The sequence below is a fragment of the Bison bison genome, unplaced genomic scaffold (assembly GCF_000754665.1).
Source record: "Bison bison bison isolate TAMUID 2011002044 unplaced genomic scaffold, Bison_UMD1.0 scf7180017864338, whole genome shotgun sequence".
NCBI lineage: Eukaryota > Metazoa > Chordata > Mammalia > Artiodactyla > Bovidae > Bison > Bison bison.
The window spans coordinates 4,492,981-4,499,051 of record NW_011494910.1 but is presented as its reverse complement, the minus strand read 5'-3'; positions in this window follow the sequence as shown (position 1 = coordinate 4,499,051).

The window sequence follows — 6,071 nt, the reverse complement described above, 5'->3', positions numbered from 1 at the left end:
TCTAGAGGACATCAGCCCTGGGATTTCTTTGGAGGGAATGATGCTGAAGCTAAAACTCCAGTACTTTGGCCACCTCATGCGAAGAGTTGACTCATTGGAAAAGACTCTGATGCTGGGAGGGATTGGGGGCAGGAGAAGGGGCCGACAGAGGATGAGATATCTGGATGGCATCACTGACTCGATGGACGTGAGTCTGAGTGAACTCCGGGAGTTGGTGATGGACAGGGAGGCCTGGCCTGCTGTGATTCATGGGGTCGCGAAGAGTCGGACACGACTGAGCGACTGAACTGAACTGAACTGAATCTGGCAGAAGGAGAAGTGGGAAAAGTCACATCTTATCTTTTCACTAACCTCTAGTCAAAATTTAACTTTTTTTTTTTTTTTTTTTTAATTTCAGAGGATAGGAAACAAATACAGACCACAGTGGTATTAGCAGTGCCTGTAACCTTGTTGCTGATAGAAATCACAGATATTGTGTCCCATTATGGTTGTTTTAGATATCTCAACACTCATCACTACTTAGAAATGTCAATAATTTGTAGGCCCACTGCTAGATCTTGTTAATGCATTATAGAGAAGCACATTTATTATATAATACTAATTGTCATTTCCATATTTTGATAGCTGTGTATTAATAAAATTTATTTCCTTTGCAATCTTATATACTTTATTTTATGCATTTAGAAACATTATTCAAAACCACAGGCTTTGAAAGGGGCCCATGGCACACAAAAGGTTAAGAGTCTTTGTTCTAATGGAAGATGCAAAAGCCTGTGGGTATAGCAACCATACTTTCCCAATTGTGACAGGCAGTTTGAGAAGAATGAGGCTGTTATAAGGATGATGGAAATGTTTGTTATCAGGACGTTCCTGGAACAACTCCAAGTCTGTGTTCATCACAGGCATAGGGAGAAGGAAGTGTCAGGATGACTTCTAAGGGCTAAGAAGTATATCAGGGGAAGGTTACTTGGAGAAAGTCCAGTTTGAGCGACGATTTAAAGAACTAATAATTTTATGAGCTTTGAGGGTGGAGAGACAGAGGCAGAAGCAGAAGGACCCTTGCTCCTTACAGCATGAAAAGCTGCAACAAAATTCCTGAGACCAAAGAGCACTTTGGTACCTGGAGGATGGCGCTTCTGTGGGTGTCGGGTAGGGCAAGGCGGTAGATTTTGGAAAAGGTTAAGAAGAGTCAAAATGCAATGAACTGTGAACAACATTCTGAGGATGTTGCACTCAGACTTTTCATTTCTAAAGAATCAGTGACTGTTTTCTTTTGGTAAGCTGCTCAGGATCTAGATATCATCACATACATCCCAGGAACTCAACAAAATTGCTTATTGATGTCCCTCCTTAATTAAATTCAAGGCACTTTTTCATGCACTGTTTCCCTGCAAAGAGACTGAGCTCTCTGATGCCAACTACTCTCGCAAAAGACTTCACTTCTAGCCATCTGGACGTAATCTCACTACTCCATGGTAACCACTGAGGGATGTCATCTGCACCCTGTCTCAGGGGTATCTCATCAAGACTTTAGCTGTTCTTCTTGGGTTAGGTGTGGGGGGTGTTTTAGAGGCTTTGAGGAGGTGAGGGAGAGGAGGTTCTTTCTCCCCACGAGAAGTTGATCTTTAGGCAACCCTTAACGCAGGGATGAGTATTCTCTTTATTTTCCAAATAAGGAAACTGAGGCACAGAGTCTTCTTTGAGTATCCAGGAAAGTGACCAGAGGGAGATGTCCAGACCAAAGCCGTGCTGAGATAAATTTATCTCCTGGTATGAAAGCTGGGTTTTGAAACCTCTCCTGGTCCCAGTGCCTGAACCAAGCCTTAAGGCCACACAGAAGAGGTTTCTTTCACAATATTCAGTCCTGACTGACAGTGGTTCCATGGCAGAGACCTGAGACTGGGCTAAGTTTCCATGACAGAGCTGCAAGTGTACAGACTAGCTCTAGAGCTCATAACAACTTTTTAAGACTATGCATGCATGCTAAGTCTCTTAAGCTGTGTATGATTCATTGTGACTCTATGGACTATAACCCGCCAGGCTCCTCTGTCCATGGTATTCTCCAGGCGAGAATACTGGAGTTGGTTTCCATGTCCTCTAGGGGATCTTCCTTTCCCAGGGACTGAACCCATATCTCTTAAGTCTCCTGCATTGGCAGGCAGGTTCTTTATCACCAGTGCTGCCTGGGAAGCCCTTTTAAGAATATATCCTCCCCCAAACTCCTTGAGAGTCCCTTAGATAGTAAGGATATCCAACTAGTCCATCCTAAAGGAAATCAGTCCTGAATATTCATTGGAAGGACTGATACTGAAGCTGAAACTCCAGTGCTTTGGCCACCTGATGTGAAGAACTGACTCATTTGAAAAGACCCTGATGCTGGGAAAGATTGAAGGCAAGAGGAGAAGGGGATGACAGAGGATGAAATGGTTGGATGGCATCACCAACTCAATGGAAGTGAGTTTGAGTAAACTCCGGGAGTTGGTGATAGACAGGGAGGCCTGGCGTGCTGCAGTCCATGGGGTCACAAAGAGTCAGACATGACTGAGCAACTGAACTGAACTGAAACCCCTTGGCCAAACATGACATGCTGACCCCTGAGTCCACCTCCAGGAATGATCAGTTGGCTTCTGCCACTGAGCAGGGGCATTTGTTCACAGCTGCAGAGGACGTCAGGTGATTTGGATGTACCCAGGATTATGTTAGGCGTGAACAAGCTTCAGGAGAGTCAAGGTAAGAGTTTCACACTGGGATGAGTCTGTGTCAGAGAAAGGACGTGGGCAGGAGAGCCTGCAGGGGGCGGTCTGAGTAGCAGGAAAATCGGGCCTGGCTGGCCAGATAAAACTTCAAGCACCTGTATGAGGGGCTCAGCTGAGAGCTTCCTGGAAATACAGACCCAGAAGACAGCACGGCTGGCCTGGGCCAGTGCCTTTTGCCTTGTCATACTTGCTAGTTTGAAAAAAAAAAAAAAAGACGTGAGAAAAAAGATTTCCCAAGACAATGGTGTTTCATGGGAAATAAGATTTAAAAAGTTAAAATGCGTGAATAGTAACAACCATCATTTTAGTGAGCACCGACTTCACAGCTACTATAAATGGCATCTTGGATCCTTATTACAATCCACACACATGAGGAGAGGGGGGCACAGGTGAAGTGAACTGTTCAAGATCACACGACAAGCAGCAGGACCAGGATTTCACATGAAAGCCAATCCTCTTATCCATTTGAACAAAAAAGTGTGAAAGTCGTTCAGTTGTGTCTGACTCTTTGCTACCCCATGGACTGTAGCCCACCAGACTTCTCTGTCCACGGAATTCTCCAGACAAGAATACTGGAGTAGGTAGCTATTCCCTTCTCCAGGGGATCTTCCCAATCTAGGGATTGAACCCAGGTCTCCCACATTGCAGGAAGATTCTTCACCAGCTGAGCCACCAGGGAAGCCCAAGAATGCTCAAGTTGGTGGCCTGTCCCTTCTCCAGCGGATCGGAGCCAACCCAGGAATGGAACCAGGGTCTCCTGCATTGCAGGCGGCTTCTTTACCAACTGAACTTCCTAGCAAATTCATTGTTCCATAAGACAGCTGCCCTGAGCATGTGTGGCTGTCAGCAATCCACACTGGAAGTTGAAAGGAGGCTAGAGTGTCCTCCAGGAGGAGACCAGACTCAGCAGTGCCAGGAACATTGTGTAACACGTTCAGAAGTCGGCCTCGGCTTCTTTGCTCTGTGTTGGTCCATAAATATGTGTGTAACTTTACAAGCTTGTTGCTGGCAAGTCCAGGCTCCTTCTTATGCAGCTGGGTTTAAAGATCTTTGTTGCTGGCAGCCAGTATAGCAACTTGGGCTCTGGGTTAGATAGCTTGGTCCAAAGTGAACCGCCCCAGCAGCAAGGGGAGAGAGCACCGGATCCAGGAAGATCAGACCTGGGTTCACTTTCTGGACCTGCCATCCCTCAGATGTGACCTCAAGCAAGTCCTCCCACCTCCCTGAGTCTCAGATGCCTCTGCTGGTCACATGGGAATGAGACCTATGACCTCCTCCGTTCCTCTGAGCTTTAGTGTGTTAGTGGCTCAGTTGTGTCTGACTCTTTGTGACCGTATGGACTGTAGCCTGCCAGGCTCCTCTGTCCATGGAATTCCCCAGGCAAGAAAACTGGAGTGGGTTGCCATTCCCTTGTCCACACTCTCTTCCCCACCCAGGGATCGAACCCAGGTATCACTCATTGCAGGCAGAGTCTTTACCATCTGAGACACAAGGAAGTGAAGCCATATACATAAAGTACCCACAGGGTCCTGCCACAGGCTATGTGTTCCCTCCCCTTGCACCTGAGCTGTGGAAGGTGAGCCCCAGATTTCTCCAGGGTGCCTCCTAGGAGCTAATCGAGGACTCAGAGGCCATGGTTTGGAAGAAAATTGTATACTTGGCTCCTTGGCAGGCATTTATTAAGCACCAGCTGTGTGCTTAATAAATAACACCAACAAAAAATAATAACACCAAGAAGCAAAAGCACAACTCTGTGCCATGCCCCCTGAGGACTACACAAGAACCAGGACACCTTCTTCAAGTCTGGAAGGAGAGCAAGGACAGATAGGCAAGTGAAAGAGTCAAAGTGAAGTAAGCAGGTGGGAGATATGGGGCAGGGGCGGGGGGATACCTCTCCTTTAATAGTTCTTCCTCTCTCTCCCTCTCTGACTCCATCTCCTCCTCCTCTGCTTTTGCATCCATTGATAAAACAATGTTTCTTTCCTATAGGTACAGCTCCTTATGCCAGTAAAGCTCCTCTTCATTGTCCACCATGCGTGCAAGGTGGGGTAGAAAACCTGCATTGGGTATTGTTAAAAGATAAACTGATGCATATTAAAATTTTTTTACCAGTTTATTTGAACAGAAATCTCTTGGAATCAGCAGCGCCAAACCGGAAGTGGTTAGGAGCTCTCAGTGGTCAGGAGCCAGCTGGGAAGGACCTATGTAGAGAAGCTGTGGAAGCGAAGAAAGAAGCTGTTAGATTGGCTGCAGCTTAACGTCTAGTTGGCTCTCAGTGACTGTCCTCAGCGTTTTTATTTCATAACCTTGAGGCTTAGATTTTGGTTTGCTTACACAGACCCCCCTAGGGCATCACAGCCGCCTCACTCTAAGGGTCTCCTTGTTTAATTAACTTAACAAACCGCAGCTCCATAACTAACTGTGTGACCCTTAGTGTGTTGTTGAGCCTCGCTAAGCCTCAGGCCTCATCATCTGTGTAATTTAGTTGTTAATAATCTTTCCCATAGAGGATTATCAAGAGATGTAAAGGAGGAAGTGGAAGTATTTTCACTGCACATAATACGCGCTCAACACTTGGACACTGATGTTGACAGTAAAGCTCACCCCGGAAGCAAGCTGTGGGGACTGGAAGCCTGGCTCTGCTGCTTATGATCTCTATGACATCAGGTGTTTCTTGACCTCTATGTCCAGGTTCTTCCCCAAGGTTTAACCATCTGTATGGTTAACATTCAAAGAGGGGGCCTTTTTTCATTTTATTTCACTCTCATTTCTATAGGACTGTCTTGAAAATTAAAATGAAATATATATTCATTATATATATTACTTAGATGACTGCTTGGCTTACAAAAGCACTAAATGAGTGTTTGCCATTATTTTTGTTTTAATTCATCTGGATCACGTATTCATGAAATGTTAATTTAATACTAAGTGCCAGGCAGTGAACAAACCTATCCTCATGGAGCTTACGTTTGAGTAGAGAAACAGATATAATAAAGTAGGATGCTGGGGAAGCATGGGAAGGGTATAAGATGTGCTGAAGGTGGAAATGGGGAAGTTTATGCTTAAATAGGACACCTTTTGAGTAAAGGCCTGAAGAAGGTGGAGGTGCAAGCCGTGCAGGTGTCTATAGGAAGCACACCCGGGGCAGTCACAGAAGATGAGATATGCTCTCATGAAGCTGGTCTTGCCGTCATCCAGTCAGCTCAGGATGAACATCCAGCCCAGTCACCTTGAGAAGGCTGAGTCCTCTGTAAATACTGCTTCCTCTTAATAGCCTGTTAATCCCATTCGAGCATAACATTGGAGGTTTCTTTT